The sequence below is a fragment of the Chrysochloris asiatica genome, unplaced genomic scaffold (assembly GCF_000296735.1).
Source record: "Chrysochloris asiatica unplaced genomic scaffold, ChrAsi1.0 scaffold00232, whole genome shotgun sequence".
Classification (NCBI taxonomy): Eukaryota; Metazoa; Chordata; class Mammalia; order Afrosoricida; family Chrysochloridae; genus Chrysochloris; species Chrysochloris asiatica.
This window is the reverse complement of record NW_006408750.1, coordinates 2,409,823-2,424,359: the sequence shown is the minus strand read 5'-3', so window position 1 is coordinate 2,424,359 and position 14,537 is coordinate 2,409,823. Positions and strand designations below refer to the sequence as shown.

At 35.5% G+C, this 14,537-nt stretch overlaps 1 pseudogene; it reads right to left on the bottom strand.

Moving 5' to 3' along the window:
• Nucleotides 1-1,019: 1,019 nt before the first annotated feature.
• On the bottom strand, nt 1,020-1,244 carry LOC102831942 (annotated as a pseudogene).
• Between the last annotated feature and the right edge of the window lie 13,293 nt (nt 1,245-14,537).

Below are 14,537 nucleotides of genomic sequence, written 5' to 3'. Positions count from 1 at the left end.
GTGTTTAAACAGCCAGCCTTGCCATTCAAACTGACTCTTTGGTCTAGTGCGTATCCTATAGTGCCACACCAGGACTATAGGGGTGGTTTAACACTTTAAATTGAAGTTTTTTCAGCACATCAGCAGTATGGGCTGAGGTGTGCAGATATGCATTGTCATAATAGATCGCAACACCCTTGGATAGCAATTTTCTTCTTTTAATTTGAAATTTAGGTTTTAGTTCTTCAGTGAGCATCTCACTGTAATGAAAACTGCTGATTGTTGAAACTTTTTTCCTAGTAGTGTTCCCATACTGGTGCCCTTGAGAATTCCATCAATTTTCCAGCTGATGGTTGACTTTTGAACTTTTTCTTAGTCAGCAATTGAGGATGTTTTCACTCCATACTCTGTCATTTATTCTTAGGCTTATGGTGTTGAATCCATATCTTGTCACCAGTAACTACTCCCCCCCCCCCACCTCCGCCAGAGGATCAGGTAAGTTTTTATTTAATAAGTTTACTAATAAATCTGAAAGAACATGGGAAATCTTAGGGATCACAGTAATCAGTGAATGAGTTATCTATATATCTATAAAATCCATAAGCTGGGTACACAACTATCCCACCCACTTTTTGCTTCTCAAAATGGGGGTACATGAGAAGTTAATATTTTTTATGTCTGCCTTTCTCACTCTAATCTTCAATCACCTTGTATCATAACATATACATAAGAAATTAGAAAATGTTAAACTCTGACAGGGAGACCGAGTCAGAGTGAAGGGCAAATGATTAGCAATCATGTTCAAACAAAAGCTGGAGAATATGGAATTATCTTCTCAAAGAGCCAAATACTCCACATTCTTGAGATATCTAAATCTGTTTCTCCTTCTGGTGAATAGTTTCACATTTTACTTGTTGCTGTCAAAAATTAAGCAAGTATACATTTTTGAGTACTGATTTATCACTAAACAGTTTGTGTTAGAAAACTTTAAAAACATTATTTTTGTATGATAAAAAAATCTATTGGAAAGGTGCTAGGTGTCAATTTCTGATGGAGGGAACGTTCTCATGAAGGTACTATAAGGTTAAGTCCGTCCACTTCATTTCTTGTTCTTTAACAAACTCTGTGGTGTTTCCATTGTCTTGTTCAGGTTCAAGAAGCTCATTCAGAGGTATTTCAACATCCTCATAGGGCAGCTTGTCTTCTCGCCAAGCATCATCAATCAAATCCAAGATCCTTCCATCTCTCTGCACCTCACTGTCCATTCTACAGCAAACTAGATCTTGTCAGATCAACACTCGCCCACCTCACCACCCACTTCTGCTGAGCTCTACCCTCAGCTACTTTTTTTAAAAGAAAGTTTTACCTTCCTTTGAGTATTGGTCCAAATTTGTTTGCAGATATCCAATCACTTCTCTTTGTGCTCTTCCATGATGTTTTCGGTACCCATCTCCACAAACTCTTCAAAACCCAGGTCTATTGTGTATTATTTCATAGGCAGAGCCATGACTGATTTTCAAATGATCGGGCACATAATCCACTGTCATTTGTCTATCCAATAGAATCATTTCACCTGCATGCTCAATATTGTCATCAGCCATGGATGTGGACAGATGTGTAAACATAACTAGAATGTAGATAAATTTTGACTCATATGTGTGTGTGTATGTGTGTGTGTATACATATAAAGAGAAGTTTATTATCAAGGAAATTGTCTATAATTGTAGAGTTCAAGGTCCTTCCAGCTGAAGAGAGAGAGAGAGTCTTTCCCACATGTCCATTCTATTGGGAGCAGGCCAAACACCCAAGGAAGCATCTCTTCAATTGGTTGGTTGCTTATAGCTTTTCATCATAGAGTTAACTATACTCGTATTAAGTTTCATCACCTACTAAATATGCACATTTTAACTGCTAAACTACTGGAAATACTGGCATAGTCAAGTTTACAGAGAATCCTAGGAATTACAGTCATCAAGTCAATTTCAACTCATAGCAACCCTGTATAGAGTTTCCAAAGCTGTAAATTTCTACAGAAGCAGACAACCTCATCTTTCTCCCTCTGAGTGGCTGGTGGGTTTGAGCTGCCTGTCCTATGTTAGCAGTCCACCTGGACAACAATGCTAGACAGCCTTGACTAAGGAGTATGGAGGAGGGCTGTGTCAGGCATTGATCTATAGATTCTTACAATCTTAATTAAAAATCAAGTAGCTTATTTTCAGGAAAATGACACAATGATTCTAAAATTTCTATGGTAATACAAAGGACCTAGAATAGTCAAACACATTTAAAATAGAATAAACTTGAAGAACTTACACTACCTGATTTCAAGATTTACTCTAAAGCTACAGAAATGAAATTAGGGTGTTACTGGATAAACAAAGATCAATAGATCAGAAAATAGAGAATAACAATAGACTCTCACATATTCTGTCAATCAATTTTTTGACAAAGACACCAAGATAATTTATTTGGGGAAGAAAAGTATTTTTAATAAATTTTGCTGGGAAACCAGCAAGATAGCAGACTGGGCAAACATGCTTTATAGACCCTTAATAGCAAAGATACGAAAAACCAAATGAAACAGACACAGAGGACAATCCTGGAACCGGGAGCTTTTGAGAAATGGTTGAAGAAGTGGATTGAATACCTATTGGGAGGAGAAGCTGAGCAGGAGAGGAAGAAGAAGGGAACTTAATGGTGAACAACTGCCATCCAGATGCAGCGTGGCCATCTTGAACTTTTGCAAGCATCTTTGGAGAGATAGACAGATGGCAGCCTGCTGGTGCAGATTTGCACAGAATTCCTTCTTGTTCTCCACACTCCTCTGTATAACAGAGATGAGACTAGGCCCCATCCTCATTCACTCTCAGTTCAGACCCTGTTCTCCTGGAGTTCTCATCAGCACAGTTTGAGCCAACAGGAAACAGGTGCCCTGAACAAAATTAACACCTAGCCCTGCCTATAGGAACTCCTTCTATAGCTGAGAACCCAACCATCATATCCCTCCCTTATCCATCTCATGAGTTCCTAGGTTGGCAGGAGCCCTCCCACCCTCTCCCCAAGTTTTGTCTTCTCTGGTTCCAACAACTGCATTTGTTTTGTGGTTTTTTTGTTTTGTTGTTTTTGGGGGTTTTTGGGGGTTTTTTTGTTTGTTGGTTGGTTTGTTTTGCTTGGTTATTTTTCCTTTCATTGTTTCTTTTCTTTTGTTTATTCTTTTTTCTTCCACTTCCTTTCTTTCCCTTCCCTTGATTTTTTTAAAATCTTTTCTATCTCTACTTTTGTTTTTTATGCTTTTCTTTTGTTTTTCATTTCCACCCTCTTCATCTTTTTTTCTTGATTTTTGTTTGCTACTCTCTAGTTTCTTTTTCTTATCATCTTCTCTCTCTGTTTTTCCAGTGATTTTTTATCTTCCTTTTATATTCACTCATATTTTTCATATGTACATCTCTACTTTCCTGTCACTTTTTTCTCTTTTTAGTTATATTTTTTCTTCTTGTTGTTGCCTCACTTTGTTTCTTTTTTCCTCCTTTATTGCATTGTTTTTGTTGTTTGCTTCTTTGTTTGTTCTGTTTTGTTTTTCATTGTGTGTTTCCTTATGTTATCCTACCCAGATGGGGAACAGCAATAGTACCAATATAGCTAAGCTATAACTTTACCCTTTTCAGCTCCACCCAAGATCTATTACCAGTTTCTATTCCACTTAATCAACAATAGACATTAGCCAATACCAGTCAAATCCACCCTAAACTGAGCTGCATTAACAGGAAATGGAAAGCAGTGTACAAATTTATATTCTCTAATCACACTTACCAGGAGACAGCTGGTGAGAGCTTAAGAATATGCCAACATACAATCATAAATTAAATACAAAAGCAACGACACCACAATATCAATGTGACAATAGATGATTCTTGTTCATATGAAGAAACAAGAAAGAGTGGCTCAAACAAATGACCACGATGCAGAGCCAAAAAATGTTTCTGAGTAAGAATTCAAAAGAATGATATTTCAGTGCCTTTAACAGACTGACAGAAAGATTGAAGAAAGCAAGGAGAACACAGGAAAGAACTTTAGGAAATTTAGGAAAACACTAAAAGAATTACAGGAAAATAAATACAAATTTTGAAACAATACAAATCCTGCAAATAAGAATTCAGAAGACTGATACTAAGATTTCAGAAATGAACAACACATTGAAATAGCAAAGGAGTAGACTTAAATCAATGGAATCCCAAATTAGCGACCTTGAAGATAAATTTCTCAATACTAGTAAGCTAGCACAATATAAAAAAGGATGAAAATTTCAGAAGAAAGCCTCAAATTTATGCGGGATGTGGGACATCATGAAGAGGAATAACTTCATGGGTAACTAGAACTCCAAAACAGGAGGATAAAATAAAAAGCATGACAAAAATTGTTGAAGAGTTGCTGAAAGAAAACTTCCCTAACAACATGAAAGACAAGAAGATAAGCATTTGAGAAACTAAACAAACCCCAAACAGGACAGATCCCCAAAAGAAAATCTCAAAGACATATCATAATCATACTTTTGAATATCAAAGACAAGGAAAAATTCTGAGAGCAGCCTGGGAAAAATGAGAAGTTATTTATAAAGGACAACTAATTAGATTTAAGTTCTGATTTCTAAGCAGAAACTAGGCAGGCAAGAAGGCAATGATATATACAAAACTCTAAAAAAAAAAAAAAAAAAAAAAAGCCATCCAACACATTAAAGCTGTCCCTCAAATATGATGGTGAAATTAGCACAACTTCAGATAAACGGAAATTAAATAAATTTGTAGTAACCAGACCATCTTTACAAAAAATTCTAAACTGTGTTCTTTAGTACCAAGAACAAATAATAGCAGACAACAACTTAAAATTAACATACAGAGAAAGAAAAGCAGACCTATAACACTGAAAGTAAAGCAAACCTATAACACTGAATATAGGAAGCCAGATATGTCAATTTATAATAAAGTCAACTTACAGATCAAAAAGAAGCAATTGTGTAGATAAATGGCAATGAAATCAAGATTTTGAGATAAAATAGACTGTTTTAAATAGAGGAAAAATTAATAAATTGTGGGATAATGTCAAAGAAAGTTAATATGCCTTCACATCAAAATGAAAAAGTAGAAAATCAGAAAGATTTAGTAAATAGTAAAACAATAGAAATGAAGAAAAAGAAAAGAAAACCTACAAACAAAATAAACTCAGTGCAGAAATTTATGTGGAAAAAAGAAACTAACACAACCACAAAAAAGTACACAACAAAATGACAGCAATCAATTCATACTTACTGTTAATTACACTGAATATAATGGAATAAATGCATTAGTCAAGAGACAAAGTAGCAGATAAGAAAACAGGATCCTTCATTTTGCTGTCTGCAAGAGACACACTTTACACCCAAAGACAAAAGCATACTAAAAATCAAAGGGAAAAAAATAGATCAAGTTACCAGCAATCAAAATGAGCAGATTAAAATAGAGTTTAAGGCAAAAACCAGCATAAGGGACAAAGGACATTATATCATGACTAAAGCATAAATTGAACAAAAGGACATACTATAATAAATATCTATGCTGCCAATGAAAGAGCACCAAAATACATATATATAACTCTAATTGAACTAAAGAAAGAAACAGACAACTCTACAATAATATTAAGAGATTTTAATATACTACTTTCAATGAAGGACAGAATAACTGGAGAGAAATTAACCAAAGACACAGAAGAACTAAACAACACAATCAAACAGCTTGACCTCATAGACGAATACAGATCACTTAACCCCATAACAGTACAATACACATTCTTTTCCAGTGTACATGGAACATTCTTCCGAATAGGCCATAAGTTAGGTCACAGAGCAAACCTCAATAAATGTTAAAACATCAAAATATCACAAGGTATTTCTTAAATCACAACACTACAAAATTAGAAACCAACAGGAAAATCAAGGAAGAAATTCAAATATATGGGAATTATATGACGCCCTGCTTAAAAGCTACTGGTTAATAAAACAAATAAAAAAATGAAATTTAAAAATTCTTAGAATTGAATGAAAATTAAAGCACAACATACTAAAACTTTTGGGACATAGAAAAAGCAGTGTTCATAGAGCAGTTTATAGCAATAAATATACACATCCAAAAAGAAATAATAATCAAAATCAACACTTTAACCCACCATTTTCAATTATTAGAAAAAGAGCAACAAAGCAATTCTACAGCCACCAAAAGAAAAGAAATTATAAAGCAGAAATATATTAAATAGAAAACAGGAATGAAAAAAAAAAGAATCAACAAGAAAAGAAGTTGGTTCTTTGAAAAGATCAATAAAATTGACAAACCGTTGGCAGATCTAACAAACGAGAAGAATGAGAGGACGCAAATAACATGAATAATAAATTATATGACTGATATCAACACAGACCCATCAGAAATAAAAAGAATAACCCAATATTATGAAGAATTGTAGTCCAACAATTCTACTCTAACAAACCTGGAAATCTGTAAGAAATGGACAATCTACTAGAAACACATGACTTACCTAAACTAACACAGACTGAAGTAACAAACTGTTTAAGACCTATAACAAAAGAAGGAATAGTACCAAGTCAACAAAAGATTCTCAACTAAAAATAGTCTGGGTCCAGATGGCTTTATTGTTGAATTCTATCAAACATTCAGAGAAGAGCTGACACCAATTCTATTCAAATTATTCCAATATATAGAAAAGGAAGAAAAAAACGAACAAATTCTTTTTTATGAAGCAAATATTACACTGAAACCAAAACCAGGCAAAGACATTAAAAAGAAAAGTTTAGAATAATATCTCTTATGGAGTCCTAGTGTGGTACTGTGGGTTAATGCACTGGAATGCAAAATCATTTGAACGTCAAGGTCAGCTGTTAAAGCACACGAGCCGATCCTCAGAAACCCTATACAGGGTCACTATGTGTCAGAACTGACTCAACGACACTTAACAACAATAACCCTTATGAATACATATGCAAACATTCTCAACAAAATTCTAGGCAATAAAATCCAACAACACATCAAAAAATTAATACATCATGACCTAATGGAATTCATACTAAGTATGCAGGGATGGTTCAATATTAGAAAAATAATTAACAAAATCCACCACATAAATAAAATAAAGGGGAAAATCAAATCACATGATCATATCAGTTGATGCAGAAAAATATTTGACAAAATCTATTCCTGATAAAAAAAAACTAAAAAAAAAAAAAAAAAAAAAAAAAAAAGTCCAGATGATTAATAATAAAATATCAACAAAACCAACAACCAACATCACTCTGAATGAACAGAAACTAATAGCATGTATTTCCCTTGTGAACAGGAACCAGAGAAGTATGCCTTTTATCACCACTCCTATTCAATATTGTGCTAGAAGTTTTAGCCAGAGCAATAAGGCAAGAAACAGAAATAAAAGTCATTCAAATTGGAAAATAAGAATCAAAATTCTATTTGTAGATGATATGATCCTATACATAAAAAATCCCAAAGAATCAGGAAGAAAATTATTGAAACGCATTAAAAGGTTCAGCAAAGAGGCAGGGTGGAAGATCAATATCCAATCAATATCCAGTTTCATTCATTTACACTAATTGCTGTTGTTAAGTGCCATCAAGTTGATTCAATCCATAGTGACCTTGTATAGGGTTTCAAAGGAGCAACTGGTGAGCTTGAACCACCAACCTTGCAGTTCAAATGACTTAGCAGTCTGATGCATTAGCCCACAGTGCCACACCAGGACTCCATTTTAAGAGGCTTTAAAACGGAAATCAGGAAAAGAGTACCATTTACCATAGCCATCTAAAGGATGAAATACTTAGGAATAAATCTAACCAAAGAAACAAAAGACCTATATAAAGAAAATTACAAAACACTATTACAAGAAACCTATAAAAATTGAAGACCATACTATGCTCGTGGGTACGGAGATTTTATATTGTAAAAATGTCAACACTACCCAAGACAATCTATAGATAAGATGCAATCCAAATCCAGATTCCAGCATCACTGGACAAATAAACAACATTCTTATCAACAGAGAAAATGTTGAAGTTGTGAAGGACTTCATTTTTCTTGGATCAACTATCAACACTCATGGAAGCAGCAGTCAAGAAATCAAATGAAGTATTGCATAGGGCAAATCTGCTGCATAAGACCTTTTTAAAGTGTTGAAGAGCAAAGATGTCAGCTTGAAGACTAAGGTGCGTCTGACCCAAGCTATGGTATTTTCAATAACCTCATATGCATGTGAAAGCTGGACAGTAAATAAGGAAGACCATAGAAGAATTGATGTATTTGAGTTATGGTGTTGGAGGGGAATATTGAAAGTACCATGGGCTGCCAAAAGAAACAACAGATCCATTTTGGAAGAAGTGCAGCCAGAGTGCTTCTTGGTGGCAATGATAGCCAAACTTTGTCTCTCATACTTCGGACATATTGTCAGGAAGGACCAGTCACTGGAGCAGGATATTATGTTTGGTAAGGTGGAGGGTCAGAGAAAAAGAGGAAGATTCACAATGAGATGGATTGACCAAGTGGCAGCATCAATGGGCTCAAGCGTGGCAACTACAGTGAGGTTGGCCCAGGATCAAGCAGTGTTTCGTTCTGCTGTAAATAAAGTAGCTATGAGTCTGTACTGACTTGATGGATCCTAACAACAACAACAACACCCAAGACAATCTATAGATAAGATGCAATCCAAATCCAGATCCCAGCATCATTCTTTAAAGAGAAGTAAAAATTAATGTGAACCACAAGCTGGACGTCTGAGTCCACTAGCCACTCCACAGGACAAAGATGAGGGTTTCTCCTCCCACAAGTACTTATAGACTTAGAAACCCTCTACAGGGTCCCCATGATCAGAACTGACTCAACAGCAATTAACAACAACAACAACAACAAAAATTATATGAAAAGGAACTTTGTTAAGCAAAGCATTACTAAACCTGCCACACAGCCACACTAGTCAAAATCACCTGGTTCTGGTATAAAAGGCATGTAGATCAAGTGAAACAGAATTTAGAATCCAAAAGTAAATCCATCCACCTAAGATCATTTGTTCTTCAATAAAGGGCCACAGAATATTCAATGGGGAAGAGATAATCTCTTCAACAAATGTTTCTGGCAAAACTAGAAATCCATTTTCAGGAGAATGAAACAAGATACATATCTCACACCAGATACAAAAGCAAACTCAACATGGATTAAAGACCTAAATGCAAAATTTAGAACTACAAAGATCATCAGTGAAAAAAAATAGGGACAAATTTAGGGACTCTGAAACATGGCATAAATATAACATCAAACACAACTGATAACATACAAACAGTAGAAGACAAATAAATGACTGGGACCTCCTAAAAATTAGATACAATGTACATCAAAAGATTTCACAAAAAGAATGAAAAAAGAACCCACAGACTGGGGGGAAATGATATATCAAACAAGGCACTACTCTCTAAAATATATAACACACTTCAACTCAACAAAGAGAAGGCAAATAATCCAATTTAAAAATGGACAGAGGACATGCATAGACACTTCACAAAAGAAGAAATGCTCATGATCACTGGCCGTTGTTGTTGTTGTTAGGTGCCATCAAGTCGGTACTGACTCATAGTGACCTTATGCACAGCAGAACAAAACACTGCCGGATCCTGGGCCAGCCTCACTACTGTTGCCATGCTTGAGTCCACTGATGCTGCTACTTAGCCAATGCATCTCGTTGGGGGTCTTCCTCTTTTTCTCTGACCCTCCACCTTACCAAACATGATATCCTTTTCCAGTGACTGGTCCCGCCTGACAATATGTCCAAAGTATGAGAGGCAAAGTTTGGCCATCTTGGCCTCCAAGGAACACTCTGGCTGCGCTTCTTCTGAAACAGATCTATTGGTTCTGGCTGCACTTCTTCCAAAATGGACCTAACTGGCCGTTAGAGAGATGGAAATCAAAATATCAATGAAATATCATCTTCCCCCAGAATTGATAACAAAGTTCAGAAAACAACAAATGCTGACAAGGGTTTGAAGATACTGAAATCCTCATACAATGCTGATTGGACTGTAAAATATTGCAACCACTGTAGAAAAGAGTTCATTTTCTCAGTGAAAGATAGGAGATTCAAGTCTACTCAGAAGCACGTTGGAAAAAAGTGCTGGCCTGCTACTTCTGAAAGATCAGCCACTTAAAGCCCTATGAAACACAGTTCTATCTGACACGCAAGATCACCATGAGTTGTAGTCAACTCAACAGCAACCGATACTGGTTAGAAACACTAAAATTTAAAAAGCCTGAAGACACCAAATTCTTATGAAGATATGAATTTGTACACATTTCAAGTGAGATTACAAAATTAAATATAGGCAGTTCCAGGGTTACAAAATTCAACTTACATATAGCAATGGTTATGAACCAATGTCCCAAGAAGTCCTATCAAAATTCAAGGTACATACAATGATTAACAATAACAAACAGGCACTACTTTGCAACTTATATAAAAAGTATTATTTTTTAATATTATGTTAAAGATATTTTCATGTATCTAGAAGACATTCTTTAATTTTTTATGTGCATACAAAGGTACACTATATACTAAAAACAAACATTTGGCTAACTGAGATTAGATATGAACCATACTTAACTGTTCCTACTTACATAAAACTTTGATTTAAAGACAGACTTAAGAACAGAATTTATTAGTATTCTGGGACTGCCTGTAACCACTTTATAAATCTTCTTGGCAATTGTTTATCAGGCTAATATTTGAGTTCCTGTGTACCCCAAACTAAAACACCGTCTTTTGAAAAACATGCCACTGTGTAGCCTCTATTTGTGGGACAGACCCTATGGTTCCTGAGTTGGGAAGGGAATGGGGAAGATAGGGCTGCTAACAACCAGAGATGTGGTGGGGATAGAACATAATGAAGGGAGAAAGGAAGCTGGGGCCTGCTTGGTTACTGTCTGTGGGAACCAGGGGCAGCGTAGCTCTCAGTGAGGAATAGCCCTCATAAGAGTTGGGCCAAAGCTAGTTGTAAGTGACAGTAATGCCACACTGCTCAGTTATCAGCAAGAGGGGTGGTACCTTATTGTAATCATAATGGGAATTTTTTTTAAAGCTTTTATTGTGCATTGAGTGATAGTTTACACGGAAAAAATCAGTTTTGAGCTTATCCTATCATATTTCTTATCATTGCAGTGATTACAATTTCCTCCATGCATCACCACATAATGGGAATTTTTTTAAAGAATTCGTTTGCCACCGAAATGTTACTACTGTTAACTTTTTGGTGTTAAATGTTCCTCTAGACAACTCGATGCATAGTTTTTTGGTGTGTTTACATAGTCATTACTCTACTATACATACAATTTTATGTCCCTTTTGTATTTAACATATAAACATTTTTCCATGTTTAAAAAAAAATTATCAGGCCAGATGTACACTTAAGCTATATCTCAGTATTTCTACTCCTAGGTATTTTATTCAAGAGAAAAGAGAGCATACACTCACACAAAAATTTGTATAAGAATGATTAAAACAGAATTATTTCTAATAGCCCCAAAGAGGAAATATTTTAAAATCTGCTAACAGGAGAATCCACCATTCCTCTGTGCTGGAGACAGCATACGCAGACCCTGGGTTGATCAGTGGCAGCCCCATTAAACCACCTCTGAATATAATCAGTTTAACCCAGATGCTCTTCTTCCTCCTGAAAGTATATAGGAATGTGATAATTAAGAACAATGTAGCATTTTAGGTATAGATAAAATCTATACCGGTGCCTGAGATCTTGCTCACAAACAAAAGTTTGCAAAGTGTACAGGAACCTTGCTTTATGTTATGTATCCTTAAGAAACTGCATGCTGCTACTCTAGATAATTTAAGCCTAAAAGTTAATATATAACAGCTTGATTGAACCTCTTTTTTTTGTAAAAATTAAAATGTTAGATTGTTAAGAAAAATTATGAAAATATCTTAAAACTTGTTCCTGTGAATCATTATGTCCTGTTTTGAATGATTAATCACATTTCAGTTCTGTATCCTGTCTTAATCACATCCTCCCTTTGTGACATCCTCCCTGAGAGAATTACGTCCTTCCTTTGTAACAAATCCCTCCCTAAAAAAGAGAATAAAAGGCTGAGGTAAAGTAAATTCTGCAGGCAATGCTGTGCAATGCTAGGCAAAATGTTTGCAGATCTGTCTACCTGCCAGCTTGCATCATATCTGTGTGTCTGTCTTTTTTGTATATATTTTGTCTCTCTCTTTCTCTATCACTTTCGCCGCTAGATCTCCCTTCTTCATGACACCCACACTTCCTTGTCAAGGCGGGACCCCGACATAGGACCTCGACACCTCTGTCAGTTTATCATAGTCAATTAAGCAGGGGTAAGTATCTTTCTGGAATCCTCTGTTTCAACTCAAATTCATCAACATCAGTTATAATATCCCTCATTCCACATCCTCTTCTGAATCCAGCTTTAAACTCAGAAGTTCCCTGTTAAATGTACTGTTGCAGCCGTTTTTAAATTATCTTTAGCAAAATTTAACTTGCAAGCAATATTGTCTGATAATTCCCACATTCCTTTGGTTCACCTCTCTTTGGAATGGGCACAAATATGTATCTCTTCCCGTTAGCCAGGTAGTTGTTTCCGAGTTTCTTGGCATAGATGAGTGAGTGCCTCCATGCTGCATCTGTTTGTTGAAAGATTTCCATTTGAATTTCATCAGTTTCCGAAGTCTTATGCTTTGCCAATGTCTTCAGTGCACTTTAGACTTCTTCCTTCAGTATCATTGGCACTTGGTCATATGCTAACTCTTGAAATGATTGAACATTGGCCATTTCTGTTTGGTACAGTGATTCTGTGTATTCTTTCCATCTTCTTTTGATGCTTTTTGTATCATTCAATGTTTTACTCTATGGGTAAATCCTTCAGTCAAGTCAAGTTAAGGCCTGATTTTTTCTTTAGTTCTTTCAGCTTCATAAATGCTGAGCATGTTCTTCCCTTTTATTTTTCTAACTCCAGGTCTTCACACATTTCATTATAATATTTGACTTTGTCTTCTTGAGCTGTCCTTTGAAATTTTCTGTTCAGCTCTTTTACTTCCCCATATCTGTCATTTTCTTCAGCATCTCTGTTCTGGAGAGCAAGTTTCAGAGTCTCTTCTAGCATCTATTTTGGTCTTTTCCTTCTTTCTTGTCTTCTTAATGATGTTTTGCTTTCTTCCTGTATGATGTTCTTGATGTCATCCCAAACTCATCTGGTTTTTGGATAATATCTCTAATGCATCAAATCTTTAATTGAGATGATCTCTACATTCAGGCAGGATAAGTTCCAGGTCATATTTTAACTCTCTTCAACTTGTTTTAATTTTCTTTAACTTTAGACTGAATTTGGATATGAGAAATTGGTGGTCTAGCTGATGATATGGTTTGTTTTGGCTGATGATATGATTTGTTTTGGCTGATGATATGGTTTGTTTTGGCTGATGATATGGGTCTTTTCCATCAACTAGTCCCACAGAGGCAGTCAATTTGATTTCTGTATATTCTGTCTGCTGTGGTCCTTTATTTATGTTGTTTAAAAAAGATATTTACAGTGAAGAAGTAATTGGTCTTGCAAAATTCTATCATGCAATCTCCAGCATTATGTCTATCACAGACAAAACTGTACTTCTAGATAGATCTTAAAATGTTCTTTTCAGTGATCAATGTGACACCATTCTTCTTGAATTTGTTGTCCTGGGCACAGTAAACCATGTGATTGTCAGGTTTAAAATGACCAGTACCAGTCCATTACAGCTCATTATTACCTAGGATATAAATTCAAACAAGCAACATGGAGCAAGGGATATCACTGCTGACATCAGACAGATCTTGGCTAAAGCAGAGAATGCCAGAATGATGTTTATCAGTGCTTTATTGACTATGCAAAGGCTTTTGACTGCTGGATCATCACATGCTATGAAAAACATTGTAGAGAATGTCTATTACAGAACACTTAATTGTGTTCACAAGGAACTGTACATAGACCAAGAGCCAGTTATTCACACAGAACAAGGGGACAACCAATGGTTTAAAATCAGGAAAGTCATGAACCAAGGTTGTATTCTTTTATCATATGTATTCATTCTGTATGCTGAGACCATAATCTGAAAGACTGGATTATATGAAAAAAAACATGGCATCATATCCTGTGTTATGCAGATGATGCAACCTTGTTTGCTGATAACCTAGAGAACTTAAAAACTTACTGATAAAGATCAAAGACTACAGCCTTCATTATGAGTTGCATACAAATGTAAAGAAAACAAAAATCCTCACCACTGGACAAATAACATCCACATAAATGGAGAAAAGATTAAAGTTGTCAAAGACTTCAGTTTGCTTGGATTCACTATCAACACTCATGGGAGCCACAGTCAAGAAATCGAATTACATATTGCATTAGGCAGATCTGCTGCACAAGACCTCTTTAAAGTATTCATAAGCAAAGATGTCAGCTTGAGTGCTA